Raw genomic sequence first — 17,237 nt, forward strand, 5'->3', positions numbered from 1 at the left:
AGTGACGTCTCGGGACTATCATTATCCGGAAATGAAATTCGTAAGTGCTTATGTGTTTATGTGCTTATGTGGAGTGAATTACACTTGTCCATGCATTAGGACGTGAGTGTTTAGTTTCGGCACACCTATGAATGTGCTAACGTTCTGTGTTACCTTTATTAGGATGTCAGGACGAGGAAGAGGTGCTAGGCGTGGTAGACCTGCGAGGCAGGAAGCACCGTTACAGGGTGAGATTCCGGCAGTGCAGGAGGGAGTTGGGCAGGCCAATGTGGCCGAGCCAGTGGGTCAGCAGGCTATGGGTGCCTTGGCCAGAGAGATAGCAGGAGCTTTGGGTATTCTTAGGGCTGAGAATCAGGAAGTTGAGGCAGGGCCTTCCTTCTTGAAGAGGGAGTTCTTTCGGTGTAATCCGGACGAGTTTATTGGGGATCCTAAAGAGCCGCTTAAGGCAGATGAATGGCTCGAACAGACAACGAAGACGTTTGAGATGCTTGGCATCGAGGACGGAGCACTGAAAGTGACCTTGGCATCCTTCCAGCTGAAGGGAGATGCGGGTCAATGGTGGAAGTACGAGAAAGCTCGTGTTGGCGGTACTTGGGAGGCGTTTATAAATGCTTTTCAGGAGAGGTTTTTGTCTGCAGTAGCTAGGGAGAAGCTGAGGGATCAGTTTAGCCGGCTTAATCAGCAGGGCTTGTCAGTGGCCGAGTTTGAGGCTACCTTTACCAGTCTGTCCAGGTTCGCACCTGAACTGGTGGCGTCTGAGGAACGCCGTTGCTATGAGTTTGAGCGGAAGTTGAGGCGGGGCCTCAAGTTGAGAGTTGGTGGGTCCTATATCCGGGAGTATAGACACCTGGTGGATGCTGCAGCTCATATGGAGCTTATGATGCAGGAGGAGGATGAGGGGCAGAGAGGCTCCAAGAGGAGCCAGGATAGTCAGAGTGATGGCAGGAGACAGAGGGGTTCTAACCCTCAGCAGTCGCAGGGTGGTGTTGCTAGATCGACCTTCCCAGTGCCGAGTGTAGGCTCAGGGAGAGGTGGTCAGGGGGAATTCACTTGTTACAAGTGTGGCCAGTTGGGTCACAAGGTTTCTGTTTGCCCGCAGAAGGGTGGAGGTCAGAAAGTTGTTTCTTCATCAGCTAGACCGCAGAGTCAGAGTTTGGGCAGGGGGCAGCTCTTGACTTGTTATCAGTGTGGACAGCCTGGGCACATGAAGAGGTTTTGCCCACAGTTGAGTGCCACTTCGGGAGCGTCTGGCTCTAGGCAGACGCAGGGTTTTCAGCCAGCTCAGTCTGTGCAGGCCTCGAGGGCCAATCCGGGAGTTTCGTCATCCCAGTCTGTGCAGCAGTCTTTTGCTCCGAGAGGTGAGCAGGTAGACCAGGGGCCTACGGGGCGCGTGTATGCTGTTACCGCGCAGGATTTAGTACCGGCTCCATCGGTGGTGAGAGGTACTTTTCTGTTTTGCAACTCAGTTGCTAATGTGTTGATAGACACGGGTGCATCTCATTCTTTTGTATCTGCTGCATTTGCATCTGTTTTGGAATTGGAGTTAGCACAGTTAGCATCTCCTATTTGTGTGGTATCGCCTTTGGGTGGTGAGTTGATCCTGAAACAGGGTGTTAGAGGATGTGATATAGAGGTCGCCGACTATAGGCTTCCTTTTCCGTTTGTTGTCATGCCCATGAAGGGTTTTGATGTTATTTTGGGTATGGACTGGTTATCGTCATACCGGGCTGTTATTGATTGCTACCGCCAGAGGGTCACGTTATGTACCTTGAGCGGGGAGTGGTTCCATTTCTTGGGAGACCGGGTTGGTAGTGTTTTGCCACCGGGGTATGATTCGCGAGGGCGAAGTGAGCTTAGTGGTTTACTTGCTAGCCTTGAGAGTAGCGAGTGTGTTGAGACCCAGGTTGTGCTACCGAGGGTGGTTTGTGAGTATTCGGATGTCTTTCCCGAAGATCTTGTTAGTTTGCCACCTCACCGAGAGATAGAGTTCTCTATTGATTTAGTGCCTGGTACGGCGCCGATTTCTATGGCACCTTACCGTTTTGCTCCAGCAGAGTTGGTTGAGTTGAAAGTTCAGCTCCAGGAATTGCTCGATAAGGGCTTTGTTCGCCCTAGTGTTTCACCGTGGGGAGCGCCGGCCCTCTTTGTTAAAAAGAAAGATGGTGCCTTGAGATTGTGTATTGACTATCGGAAGTTGAATCGGGCTACGGTTAAGAATAAGTATCCTATGCCCCGTATAGATGATTTGTTTGACCAGTTGAAGGGTTCCCGTTGTTTCTCTAAGATAGACTTGAGATCGGGTTACCATCAGTTGAGGGTCAGGGAGGAGGATATTCCGAAAACGGCATTCCGTACGCGGTATGGCCATTATGAGTTTCTGGTGATGCCATTTGGGCTTACCAATGCACCGGCAGTCTTTATGGACTTGATGAACCGGGTTTTCCGGGAGTTCTTAGACCGATTTGTGGTTGTCTTCGTGGACGACATTCTTATCTATTCGTCTTCTGAGGAGGAGCATGAGGCACACTTGAGAGTGGTGCTTGAGTTACTTAGAGCCCATAGGCTATATGCCAAGTTTGGGAAGTGTGAGTTCTGGCTGAGGGAAGTCAAATTCTTAGGCCACGTGGTATCCGGGGAAGGGGTGTCTGTTGATACATCCAAGGTCGAGGCAGTGCAAGATTGGGCACAGCCTAAGAGTGTGTTTGAGATCCGCAGTTTTCTGGGATTAGCTGGGTATTACCGTCGGTTTGTGAAAGATTTCTCCAGGTTAGCGTCACCATTGACTAGACTGACTAGGAAGGGAGTCAAGTTTGTGTGGAGTGAGACTTGTGAAAAGTCGTTCCAAGAGCTGAAAGTTAGATTGACCACCGCACCGGTGTTGATTATTCCGGAGAGAGGGTTGGGTTACTCGGTTTATTGTGATGCCTCACGAGAGGGTTTGGGTTGTGTGTTGATGCAAGAGGGGAAAGTGGTAGCTTATGGCTCACGTCAGTTGAAAATACATGAGAAGAATTACCCCACACACGACCTAGAATTAGCGGCTGTGATCTTTGCCTTGAAAATCTGGAGGCACTACCTTTATGGTGAGAAGTTCGAGGTGTTCTCGGATCATAAGAGTTTGAAGTATCTGTTTACACAGAGAGACTTGAATCTGAGGCAAAGGAGATGGATGGAATTCATCGAGGATTATGATTTTGAGTTGCATTATCATCCGGGAAAGGCCAATGTTGTGGCCGATGCCCTTAGTAGGAAATCTATTAGTGATGTAGCTTGTATAGCCATCCGGGAATGGGAGATGTTGGGAGCACTCGGCGAGTTTGATTTGCTACTGGGCGAATCTGTCGAGGCTGCGGCCTTGTTTTCTGTTATTGCGCAGCCTACACTTGTGACTAGAGTGTTAGAGGCACAGAGAGGTGACCTTGAGGTAGAATTCCTCCGCGAGAAGATCTCCAGTGGGAAAGTTGAGAAGGGTTTGACGGTGTATCCCGACCTGAGTGTGAGATACCGAGACCGTTTGTTTGTACCGGAGTCTTGCCGTGAGGAAGTACTCCGAGAGTTTCACCATTCGCGCCTTGCGGTGCATCCGGGAGGTACTAAGATGTATCAGGATTTGGGTCGCCAGTTTTGGTGGCGGGGTATGAAAAGAGATGTGGCTGTTTTCGTATCGAAGTGCCTTACTTGCCAGCAAGTGAAGGCCGAGCATCAGAGGCCAGCGGGTTTGTTGCAACCCTTGCCTATTGCCGAGTGGAAGTGGGAGCATGTCACTATGGACTTCGTTGTGGGTCTTCCGAGGACTCAGCGGGGTAGTGATGCTATTTGGGTGGTTGTAGACCGGTTAACTAAGTCGGCGCACTTTATTCCTATGCGCGTGAGAGATTCGGTAGATCATCTTGCCGACTTGTATATTCGGGACGTAGTGAGATTGCACGGGGTCCCAGTGACGATCGTCTCAGATAGAGATCCTCGTTTTACTGCTAGGTTGTGGCAGAGTTTGCAGAGTGCCTTGGGCACTAAGTTGACCTTTAGTACGGCTTATCATCCTCAGACTGACGGGCAGTCCGAGCGTACTATTCAGATCCTCGAGGATATGCTTCGGGGTTGTGTCCTGGACTTCTGTGGGACGTGGGAGAGGCACTTGCCATTGGTAGAGTTTGCCTACAACAACAGTTTTCAGTCTAGCATCGGTATGGCACCGTTTGAGGCCTTGTATGGCCGACCGTGTAGGTCTCCAGTTTGTTGGGCCGAGGTGGGTGATGCACCTTTGTTGGGTCCGGAGTTGGTTAGGGAGACGACGGAGAAAGTTGAACTTATCCGTAGGAGGCTTGTTACAGCCCAGAGTCGACAAAAGAGTTATGCCGACCGTAGGAGGAGGCCTTTGGCATTTGAAGTAGGTGATCATGTCTTTCTGAAGATATCACCTAGGCGAGGTCTGATGAGGTTTGGAAAGAGTGGGAAGTTATCCCCTCGGTTTATTGGTCCTTTTGAGATCCTTGAGAGGATAGGTGAGGTTGCTTATCGGTTAGCCTTACCACCGCAGTTGTCCGGAGTGCATGACGTGTTTCATGTGAGTATGCTTCGAAAGTATGAACCAGATCCATCACATGTGCTGGATTGGAGCGATTTAGAGGTAGATGAGGATGCCTCGTATGAGGAGAGACCGGTTCGGGTCTTGGATAGGCGGGATCGGGTCCTGCGTGGCAAGACCATTCCTTTGGTGAAAGTCTTGTGGAAACATCACGGAGTGGAGGAAGCCACTTGGGAACGTGAGTTGGAAGTCCGAGAGAAATATCCGGACTTGTTTGTTGATATGTAATCTTGTATTTAAATTTTACATTTTGTTGAACTTAAGAGCTTTTATATATGTCTTAAGTTGTGAAACATTGAAAATGTTTTGATTATTGGAAGCATGTTTTGGAACTTGCCTCATATGGTAGTTTGATGTAACACTATATATGTTGGATATATTGTTGACATTGGAAAGTTAGTGCATAATGTTGATGCATGTTAATAATACATATGTTGTTTACATATTGTGATATGTCTCTTGTTAAAGGGATGGGATGACCAGTAATGGGTCGAATTGTTGAATGTTAAATTGTAACATTGTTTAAAATGGAGGCAAACCTGTTTTTGAAAACTTGTGCTTAATTTCGGGGGCGAAATTCTTTAAGGGGGGGAGGTTATAGCGATCCCGGGTTTACCCTTGTTGTACAGTGATTCGGACATGTGTCCGTGAATGTTGGTAGTTGTTTCTTTCCTAGTTTGCATCCTCTTTACTTTGTATTTTGAGTTATGGGATGTGTTGGGCAGGTTTGTTACAGGTTGGTTGTGCTTGGGAGCCTAGTGTTGCTGCCCAGATTTTTGGTCCTTCGCTCGAGCGAGGAGTTTGTCGCTCGAGCGAGAGTAGTGTTGCCCCGGTTCTGGACCTGAGAGTTGTAGTTTCTGGCTCGAGCGAGCTTTTCGTGGCTCGAGCGGTCTGGGTTTTTCTTCGCTCGATCGAGAACTTCTTGGCTCGAGCAAGAGTTTTCTGTGTCTGGTCGCTCGAGCGACCAATCCTTCGCTCGAGCGAGCGTGTTTTATATCAGCGGACAGCAGCGTCTAAAACATCACTTTTTCACCTCTTTTCTTTGAGCAAAACCTAAATCCGAGCCTCTCTCACTCTAAACTTGCACTCTCTCTAAGATTTCATCTCCCTAGGGTGTGAATCTAGCCTAGGGCCTTTGTTAAAAAGATAGAGGGCGTTGAGAGCTTCAATTTAATCTGAAAAAGTTTGGATTTGGAGCAAGTTGATCTTGGAGTCTTCATCTCCTTTTTGGCTTAAACTTCAAGGTAGGGATATCCTACTCCTCTCTATGGGTTTTGTCTTTAAATTTTGGTATTTTGAGATGTTGGGCTTGGTTTGGTAATTTTGTAAAAGTTTGGGGCTTTTGTGCAATTTTACAAAAGTTGGGGTTTTATTCATAATAAACCTAGATGCATGTTTGGCATAGGAAAATGGAATGATTGTTGAATCATTGATGAAAATGGAACCTAAGGGTTGAAATGTTAATTATGGGAATTGACCTAATTACATTGTTTAATTAATTGGGATAATTAATTGAGAAGAATGAGGAATGAAATGTTGATTTGATATTCATTGTGCGTTTATTTTCTGTTTAGAAATAACTGCTTTGGGCTATCGGTGGAGGATAGTCGTGATTGTTGTAGACAATGCATGATGATTAGGTAAACTGAAACTAATCAATGAAATGTGTCATGGAACTTGACGGTTAATTGAATACATTAATTGTATGTATTGTGTGATTGTATATAGAACCAATGTGTTTATATACGTTATGTGTAGAGGAGGAGATAGGGGATGTACTCCGCGGTTTAGGGGAAGATAGGGGATGTACCTCTAAACCGGATAGGTATTTGGAGGAGATAGGGGATGTACTCCGTAGACAGAGCTCATATGCTTGTCTAGAGAAGTGAAGATAGAGCTCATATGCTTATCTTTGTGAAGTGTGGATACAGCTTGTATGCTTATCTGTGGATATTGTTGATATACATATCTGTTGTAGAATGTAGATACAGCTTGTATGCTTATCTGTGGATATTGTTGATATACATATCTGTTGAGAATGTGGATATAGCTTTTATGCTTATCTGAATGTGAGATATAGTTTTTATACATATCTGTGGAAATAATGATAGAGCTAGCATGCTTATCTGTTGAAAAAGGGAAAATGAAAAGTAAATGGGACTTGTAAGTCGTTGACATAAATATGTAATTTATGAGATTGTATCTGTGTTGAACAACTATCAATTGCTAATGTTTTAGTCATTGTCCATGGTTGGTTTAGTGTATTTCTACTAGGCCGTGGCTCACCCTATATGGGAACATCATTTTCAGGTGCAGGAAGCATGCCACCTCCAAGGACATAGCTGGGAGGCTAGTGGCGGGCATAGTTTTGTTGTTGTACTTTTGATGTATTACATGTAATTTCAAGCCAAGGGCTTAATGTGTAAACGAGTTAGAACTCTTTGTTGTAACCAAGTGTTAACTTGGAAAGCTGTAAGCCCGTAGGGCATTTTGTTATGAGGTTAACATGTAATACCTATGTAATGGAACTCTAATGAATGAAAGAATGTGGTTAGTTTATATGTAAATGTATGTCTTATTTGTTGGGTTTAATGTTATTATTTTGAGGGCGTTACAGATTCGTAGCAAATCAAACCATGTAATGGCACTGTAAATCAACCGAATATCAATGGAAAAAGAAATTTACTCATTGAAATTTGTTGAGATCAGCGAATCATAGTATAAAAACGATGAATATTTCTTCAGATCGGCAAATGGTGGATCCAAATCGATAAGCAGTTGCTCCAGATCTGTGAATTGTGGCTCCACATGGCTCAAGATCGGCGACGAACTTTGGAGACTCTCATCTCATCACAACAATGTCAAAGAAGAGTAAGGGTTGTGGAATAAAATAATCGACAAATATTGATATATAGTCACGATTAATTTGGTACTTTAATGAGTTAGTCCAGACTTTGGCTTAGTCCTCCAATTTGTATCTCACCCTGCTTCATGGGATTAAACAGACTATCATCATATGTGAGATACTATATCTAGATGGATTGTTAGTCCACACATGTCCGTCCAAACAAACATGGCCTAATTGGGTTGTTCTACTCTAATTTCGTTTAGCATTAGGTTTTTCGAGAAATTTGTTTCCGGACTATACACAATACGCATTTGAGATTTTAGAGAACGGAATCAATACCACATCCAATACCAAAGACTGTGGATGAGGTGTACATCGATTTCATAGGCAGAAGAGCTGGCTTGATCAAGGCTCTCACCACTGGTTCCTATTACTTCTTATTCTTCGCTTCCCTAATTGTATATATATCGATACATATATTTTCATATATATGTCTAATAATTACTTGCTTTGGTTGATTGTTATATGCAGAAGTAGCCAAGTTTTTTCAGCTATGTGATCCTGGTGAGTTTTTATTTTTCCCCTTAATATTTTTAAATATGTGAATTCTATAATTCAAACCCCTTTTAGGATATGCCACAATTAGTGTTTTAAAAGGCTCTAGGCACACCAAGGCAATAAGGTCTCTTATAGCCTACACGCAAAGCCCGAGGCGAAGCGCGCGCCTCACCAAAGCGAAGCTCAAGTAGTAGAAGAAAAGCAAAATTATAAAATAGGCAAAATTTTCAACATAACAAATATATATAATTTAAAAAATCATAACCATTTTCGATAATCTCTAAACATAACATTTAATCTTCTAAAAATTAGAAATATAATATCCAACAAAAGATATAAAACATAACATTCAATCTTTTATCACTTTCTGCTCCCTTTTGACCACATTTGGACATTTTATATTGAAGAGTTTTGAATCCTTGTGGGTGTGCCCACAAAAAACGCACTTAGCCTAAAGCATGTATGCTGCACCTCAGCGCCTAAGAGTTTTGAATCCTTGGAGAAGAAAAAACTCCTCGCCTTAGCGCCTAAGCTGCGCCTTGCGTATTGCGCCTCGCCTTGACCTTTCCAAAGCGCAAGGCTGCGCCCAAGGTTCTGAAAAGCGGTTGCAGTCGCCGTAACGGTGGTGGTAGCGCGGTTGCTGTTGCGGGGTATAAAGGTCGTAGCATAACGGTTACGGTAACTGGAACCGTGAATTTTTTTATTTTTTGCACAATTGGAAAAAACCTTACCGATGAGCATATTTTTTTTCCATAATCAAATTTATTAGGTTTTAAAATAAATATTGATTAATTTTTGTAATTTTTTAAGTATGATCCGATATATTTCATATTTTTAAATCACTATAAACTGAGTTTTTTACATTTTATTTTAATAATTAATGACTTTATATGTCATAAATCCATATTACACTTATGGCAATTTTTTTTTATTGGATTTAGATATATAAAATTATTATTTTTTAATTATTATACTTATGGAAGCATATGCAAATTTTAACTTGAATAGTTTTAAAAAATAAATTATACATACTAATGTAGTCATATAAAAATTAAAAAATAAATTATAAAGAATTTTTTTTTTTTGGAGGGGGAGGGGGGGGAGGGGGCATTTGAATCACTTGAATATTCATTCTCTTATTGGATAACTTGTAAATAAAAATAAAATAAACTAATCAAAAAAAAATTGACACGTATAAAATATGTATTAATATATAATTATAGGTGTTATATTTTCTAGATACTTTATAGAAAAATCAATCACTAACTATTATATATAAAATAAACAATGACAAAGTAAGATAATAAATAAGAGCCTAAATACATATATATATATATATATTTTAATCAAGCCAAATATTCATCTTCCCTCTTCTCTCTCTATCCCTCTTTCCCAATTTTTTTTTTTTTCCCCGAAAGAAACAGTTCGGAACCATTGCGTAACGGTGTGTAACAGGTTGTTACGGCCGTTACGGCACCGTTACGACTGCTACGGCAGCCGCTACAGCCAACACACCTGTAAATCTCAATCACACCGCAAAAGCGGCCGTAACGGGTGGCGGTAACCACCACAACCGTTACATAACGGCATTATGTAACAGTTGTGGCCGCTTTTTAAAACCTTGGTTGCGCCTCATTGCGCTTCGCGCTTAGCGCGTGCCTTTTAAAACACTGGCCACAATTATGACGTTTGTGGTATTGGGTTAGGACTTATTGTCATGTTAGTTATGAATTGATTATGACTTACTGTTTTTGTGTTAATTATGACCCATTGTAATGTTGATTATGACTTATTGTGATTATTAATTTGGTTATTATCAGAAAAGTCTTTGATTATATCTTAAGTGGCGCTTGGTTATTATGACTTGTTATTTTTTTTTTAAGTTATGACTGAAAAAGATTTAGTTATAATTTATAAACACAAAAAATGTCAGTAGAATGACCCGATATGATATAGTCGTTACTGAGTAATATCTGTGATCCTTTGGTAGATAAACTCAAGTGCTTATTAATTATGTTATTTTGGGGGCCAAAGAAAGTGAAATTGGTTGTTTATGAGGCAGTTTCTGGACAGAATTTTTTGTGAAGTTCGTTTGTGTGCATTATTTTAATTATTATATGTGTTTGTTCTATTCCGTGCATTGCTTGGTAGAATATTTTTGAAGCACTTTATTTAGGTCCCTGTTTCAGGGGTTGGTTTTGTATTCTTTCGGCATCTCCTTGATGCTTTCTTAATAAAACTTTATTTATCAAAATATATATATATATATATTTTTGAAGCACTTTAACCAGAATACCTGATCAATGCTTCATAGCTGCAACTTAATAATATGAGCATGAAATGTGTCCTCCACAAACATGGGGTTAATTTCACTTTTATCCCCTAAATATTGTCAATTATTATTATTATTATTATTATTATTATTATTATTATTATTATTATTATTATTATTATTATTATTATTATTATTATTTTCCATATCTAAACTATCAATTTTATTTCGTTAGTTTCTGATTTCAGTTCATATGGTTCAATTGGAGATAGTCCGACCAAATCAATAATGGTGAAAACCTGACATAATTGTCAGAAGGAAATTTTACAATTTAGACACCAAACACTCGTCTTCTTATTCACACTATATTAGACAACTTAAACAACCAAACACCCATATTATTCTCCAACTGTCATTTCAAATTAGTGAATAACAAAGAATGAGTGTGGTTGTATGGTTTAAGTTGTACAAATTTTAAAATAATCTTTTTGTTGATCAAATTAGGCTGTAAAGGTTACTGATTTGTCCAACTGTCTACAATTTGACTACATTAGCTGGCATTAGAAATTTTAGGGACTAAATAGATGAAATTAATAGTTTAAGGTTGAAAGAGAAAAAATGGCAATAATTTAGTGGATAAAAGTTAAACTAACCCTAATTTGACATATTGTTGGATGTTAATTTCAAACACCAGCATTTGTCTTTATTTAGGATGGTGTTATCTTATATTTATTGAGTGGAGTGAGTGGTTTTTCTGTTTGAATGTTTGATCTGTTTTCTAATGTGACATTTGTTACTGTCGTTTACATTTTCACTTGGTTTCCCTGCAAAAAAGGCATGCTTACTGTTATTTTAGTGTGCATTAGTTATTCTTAAAGTACATGACTTTGCTTTAAATTTGGTCCACAATGTTGTAAGCTAAACGACAATCTGTGATTATTCTTACCAAAAAGCAAAACTTTAGGAATTGTAAAAACTAACTTCATGGACATTTGTAACTATAAAATTAAATCACATGCATGGCTTCTTGCACTGGCTTTTGCTAGCTGTAATTGTGTACAGTGTGGTGAATGGCATTACTGGAAGGATTATGCATATGACAAAATGAGGTTTTGATTGTTTCTAGTATGGGAACGTTTGAAGTATATTACTAGTATGACAAACAGCACACTTTTTTGTACTCTGCATCTTTAATAAATGCATTATAATTTCTAACGTTTTCAGTTCATGGGCTAATGATTGGAAGTTTATGATTCTTTGGCTGGTATAATCTAGTCAAATATTGTGTCTTGATGCTTGTGATGAGTACAAGTCGAGTAGAGAGCCAGGATGAGTGTAAGAGTGACAAAATGTACAATTCCTGAGGCCTATACTGTAGAAGGCCAGGCCACCTACACAACTGGAGTGTATTCATAATTTCATTGATAAATGACTGTCTTTACCATTATTAACAAATCTGTGAATAAATAGTGTTTCAAGCACTACCAATTAATCCCAGAATAGAAATTTTGCAAGTATCAAACTCGTTGTTATTTCACCTAGTCATTTGTTTTTATTGTGTATTTTGCTTCTAATGCTTTCGCCACAGAATTTCATAAAATCTATTCCCTGAAGCAGTACTAGTTTAATGTTCTGAGTTGTTGAAGCTAATGGGATAGGTTTGGATTCTGATCCTATACTGCCATATGGTCGTTAGTTCCTTGTACTATATCATTTGTGTCATCCTTAAACTTCTTATCGATTGAGTTGTTACATATTTATAGGATTAACACCATAACTTTGAGTCTATGACTGTCATTTACTTTGCGTGCTTAAGCTCTGTATATTAAATTTCATTTTCTTTTTTGGTTGTGCTCACTGTTGAACATACTTCAAAATGGTGTTGGAAGAATGAAAATTCACCTGAACTTTACTATCTCAATTTACACATTGCTTGTGTTTTAAAATTTTAAAAATGATTTCCTTATTTCTGGAGAATGTTTCATTACTTTGAGAGCAACTTAAAGCAGCTGATTGGTCAATGTTTCTTATTTTCTTGATAAGGAACAAAAGATTTCTTAACAATGACTTTCCATTTAATAGTCCATAATTGCTGGTTATGTATTACATGGTTACTATATTTACATTATTGTTTATCTTTAAAGAGAATATGTTGGTGGGAAGAGTGTGATTCCAATTATATGGAGAATAAATTTTTATTCAGAGTCATGTTGTTCTTGCAGATAAGGAGAATTTGTGTTTTATATGGACTTCCAAATGAGACATGGGAAGTCAACCTGCCTGTTGAGGAGGTGCCTCCTGAGCTTCCTGAGCCGGCATTGGCTATAAACTTTTCAAGGGATCGAATGCAAGAGAAGGACTGGTTATCACTTGTTGCTGTTCACAGTGATTCATGGTTGCTTTTTGTTGCCTTCTATTTTGGTGCACGCTTTGGGTTTGGTAAGAGTGAAAGGTAATACTAGTAAATCACTGTTAAATTGGTTATCACCAAGGTTTTAAAAAGCGGCCGCAACCGTTACGTAACGCCGTTACGTAACGGTTTTGGCGGTTACCGCCACCCGTTACGGCCGCTTTTGCACAGTGATTGAGATTCACAGGTGTGTAGGCTGTAGCGGCTGTCGTAGCGGTCGTAACGGTGCCGTAACAGCCGTAACGGCCTGTTACGCACCGTTACGTAACAGTTTCAAACTGTTTCTTTCGAAAAAACACAAAAAAAAGCTGAAAGTGGGGGAAGAAGGATAGAGAGAAGAGGGAAGATAAAGAGAGAAAATGGAGGAGAGCAAGAGATATAGAGAGAGAGAGAGAGAGAGAGAAGAGGGAAGATTAAGAATATGTTATTGATTTTTTGAAACTATAAGACCTATGCTATTCTATTCAGTTGCTATCACTAAACCATTTTGTTTGTGTGCGTATATCTATATATTGTTTGAAAATAATAATAATAATAAGAAGTGTGGTTATTATCTATTTGGCTTGGTTAAAATATGTATATATATATATATAATAGTTAGTGATTGATTTTTTGTAAAATATAAAGTCATTAATTATTAAAATAAAATGTAAAAAATTCAGTTTATAGTGATTTAAAAATATAAAATATATTGGATCATACTTAAAAATTTACAAAAATTGATCAATATTTATTTTTAACCAAATAAATATGATCATGGAAAAAAATATGCGTATCGGTAAGTTTTTTTCAAATTGTGCGAAAAATAAAAAAATTCACGGTTCCGGTTACCGCAACCGTTACACTACGGCCTTTACACCCCGCAACCGCAACCTCGTCACCGCCACCGTTACGGCGACCGCAACCGCTTTTCAGAACCTTGGTTATCACTAATTTTAGTTACAATCAAAGTTTCTCTTCAGTTATCGCTCAAATTAATGTTGGATATGATCCAACGTGGCTATGATCAACATGAAAAAAATACTTACATGTTATTCTTTATTGATCTTTTTTTTTACTTTGTACAATGTGCAAAAAGTACTTTATATTACTGTTTTGATACTTTTTGTTTTGTAAATGTCTATTCAACATTAACTGAAAATTTTATTTGGAATTTAATGATAATGTTCAATTTTTATGTTTAAGTGAATATTTTAGTATAACATATGTACAAAAATTTAGTAAAAATATATTAAAATAAATTTTGTAGACAAATTTTAATTGTATAAAATTTGGTCCCCCTCTTAAGAAGATTTCTGGGTCGGCCACTGTATGTATAGTGTGCCCATCTGTCCAGTTGCTCTGCAGCATTAGTCATGTTGTGCAGTTCTATTTGCATACCATTTATTGTGATATTATTTTACTAGGATGATATGTGGCTTTTGTTGCATACTGCTTCCTGCTACTTTTTTTCCCCTTATTCTCATTTCTCACATTTGTGATGCATTTAACTTGCTGCAGCGTATCTTATCTTCCTTTGCTTCTTTTTTTTTTTTTTATGTTTAGAATGAAATGTGCAGGTTATATCCATTAATTTGTTCAATCTGCATTGTTGTGGTGTTACACGTAGACTCTTTTTGTTGTACATATTCCTTATGTTATTTGCTCTTTGTTTCCTAGACATCCACACTTTCTTGAAGTCTATATGGAGATTCAATTACCTCCCGATGTGCTTATTATGTTCATTTTATAGGTTTTATTTGCTCTTTATACATTTACTTCTGCTACAGACTAAGATTACATTCTTTATAAAAAATAAAAATAAAAAACATGGCTTTCATATGGCAGAACTCCTCATCAGTTGTATCGGGTGGATTAAAAATAGATGATTTTGTTTTTCTAATTCATAAGATGGGACAATAGTTAAATTCTGGGGAATGCTAGACAAGAGATTAAATGTCTACTTTCCTTACTTGCATACAAAAATGGGGGTCATAGTGCCATTATGCACTGGCATTCCCCAATAAAATGGAATTATCCTGTCATGTTATTGGCATGCCCCTTTGTTTTTGAACCTGGAAAATCTTTTCAAAATTATTGCAATTTTTTTTTCATTTTTGACATTTATATATTCATACATACTATTACATTCCAACTTTGGTTGATTCTTGAATTATTAAATATCAGAGCTCTGATATATATTTTTCACGTGGTTAAATTCATATTCATAGCATAGCTTCTTCTTCTTCTTCTTCTTCTTCTTCTGCTTCGTGCATTATAAGATCATTGATGGCCTTTTTATAAAGACACAGGTCAGCATCTTTGTTACATGATTTTTGAAGTTTTGAAATGGTCAAAGTTACGCCACAGGTTTATGATACCAGAGATGGTATGTCCTTTTTGTTTTGTTTTGTTTTGATTGACTAGAATTTTATAGTAAGCCCTTGCTTCTGGAAATTAGCTATCTCCCTGTTTTAAAAAGGTTGATGGTTTTCTAATAAGGCAGCCATCAGTCTCACATGATCGCCTGGTATCAACAAAGTATCAGAACGGGTGAATAAGCTATCAGGGGGAAAACTGATATTGCCAATTAATTTGTTTCTTTGCAATTTGGATATTAAATTTTGAATTGCATTGACATTTGTACTTTAGGAAGTAGTAATCTGTTTTCTCTTTTAATAAGTCATTTAACTTCTGGTATTGCATTCATCTCTTATGTTGAAGAGGGCATATCAACTTATAGTCTTGTGCACAGCCTAACTTAGATTAGGCATTAGAATTGGTACTTTATAAATACTTTTATAGAATACATGACAAAAAATGGAAGCGGTTATAACTCTTTTTGGAAGATAGTATTTTGCAGTTTTAGCAGTTAGGAATATCAATTCAACTAATAAGTTCTTCCTCTCTTTTCCCTTTTTCATTGACTTTTTTTTTTAGTTAGATGAGTATCATAATTTTGTAGGGTACCTATATTTTTGTAAGGGTGTTTAGATATTTCTTCGGATGTATAAAAGTTGACTAGTAAAGTGGTGGAATGAGTATCTTAGCATAGTTCTTTTCTTTGCTTTATGAATGATGTGCCAAGCAGAGTCAGTCCTGCATTTCTTCATTTTGCTTCAGTATGTTTATGTTAATTATCATATATTTAGTTTTTAATTGTTGATTGTGATGATGCATATGTATGCGTTTCAAATTGTATGATTTGCTTCTGAAATAAATGAAAGAAACAATTTTACCACTTGTTCCTTAAAATTAGGTTCAACCAAGGTATAGGATGCTTTACATGACTACGGGATCTTCTGGTTTAAGTTAGATGCATTATTGAGAGCATAACTTGCCATGAAGGCCCAATAAGATTTAGACTCAAGCTTATGTTCAAGCGGTGTGGGTGGACATTCTTCCATCACATTTACCATGAATCGCGAGTAAATTCCAGAACAAAAACCAATTCTGAAGTCAAGTTACTTCCTGCTGGGTAGCATCCTTAGTGGATGATTTAGAAGCCCTTCATGCCCTGGAGGAATTAAAAATTGTCTTCACAAGTAACAATTCACGTGTCTGAAATAAAATAGAAAAGCAGAGTTTCCTACTTCAGTTATTTCTTATCTTTGTTGGAATTGGCATTTGCAGGAAGAGGCTTTTCCAGTTGATAAATGATCTCCCAACTATATTTGAAGATGTGACAGGGAATGTGAGGCAGCCGAAAGACCAATCTGGTCCTCACAGCAACAGTAGCAAAATCAAATCAAGTGGGAAGATGGTAAGAAGTGACCCCATCATACATAAAAAGAAAAAAATTATTTTTATTCTGCATGTTTTGCCTTGTTATATGTGATTTTTGTTTTTTAAATTTTGCTTTTTGGTTGCTTCAATTAAGCAGCAACAGCCTCGGCAGCCTGAGTCTCAGCCAAAGACAGTAAAGACGTCTCCTTCGCCTAAATTAGAGGATGAGAGTGGGGGAGATGAGGAATAAGACGATGTTGAACAGGGAGCGATACTCTGTGGTGCTTGTGGGGAGAACTACGCCAATGACGAATTTTGGATTTGCTGCGATATTTGTGAGAGATGGTTCTACGGAAAATGTGTAAAGATTACGCCTGCAAAAGCTGAGCATATCAAGCAGGACTAGTGCCCTAGTTCCAGTACCAAGAGGTAAAAATCTAGGTTCTTAAGCTTGAGAACAAATATCATTAATCAAACAAATGGACATAGTTTAGAACTTTCTGGTACTATTTTAAACTGAAACAAGGCAAGACTTGTGCCCATTTTAGAAGTTAAATGAACTAGAATGTCTGTTGATAATGGGATTTAATTTTTTACTATTTTATATTACCAATAGAAGTTGGAACATGCATTGTTTTTAGTTTATCAAGATCGGTTATGCATTTTTCATGTTTGTTTCTATATTGGCTTGGATAGTTTTATGGTGTACTAGCAGGGTGTAGTTATTGTAGGCTACCGACGACTAGGTTTCCATTTATGTTGCACTTCATCAAAAGAGTTTCTTTGCTAGTTATATGGGCTGCTATTGTTAATAAATAGCGAGACGCTCAACTATTTTTTTCTTTAATGGGCTGTTATT

General features: G+C 38.6%; 1 long non-coding RNA gene and 1 pseudogene across 2 annotated transcripts in view; one reads left to right on the plus strand and one right to left on the minus strand.

Moving 5' to 3' along the window:
* Positions 1 to 7,602, minus strand: part of LOC114272979 (uncharacterized) — a 32,124-nt gene extending 24,522 nt beyond the window's left edge. Inside the window, exon 1 of the long non-coding RNA XR_014329384.1 lies at positions 7,272 to 7,602. This is a non-coding gene — a long non-coding RNA (uncharacterized LOC114272979). The remainder of the gene's footprint in view (positions 1 to 7,271) is intronic.
* Positions 7,603 to 7,621: 19 nt separating this feature from the next.
* LOC114273006 (PHD finger protein ALFIN-LIKE 7-like) lies at positions 7,622 to 17,005 on the plus strand (annotated as a pseudogene). Its single transcript, XR_014331114.1, has 6 exons — positions 7,622 to 7,628; positions 7,821 to 7,856; positions 7,965 to 7,997; positions 12,486 to 12,715; positions 16,286 to 16,415; positions 16,536 to 17,005. The product of XR_014331114.1 is annotated as a PHD finger protein ALFIN-LIKE 7-like (transcript).
* The last annotated feature ends 232 nt before the right edge of the window (positions 17,006 to 17,237 follow it).

This window comes from Camellia sinensis, chromosome 5 (assembly GCF_055761805.1).
Source record: "Camellia sinensis isolate YWXY chromosome 5, ASM5576180v1, whole genome shotgun sequence".
Lineage (NCBI taxonomy): Eukaryota > Viridiplantae > Streptophyta > Magnoliopsida > Ericales > Theaceae > Camellia > Camellia sinensis.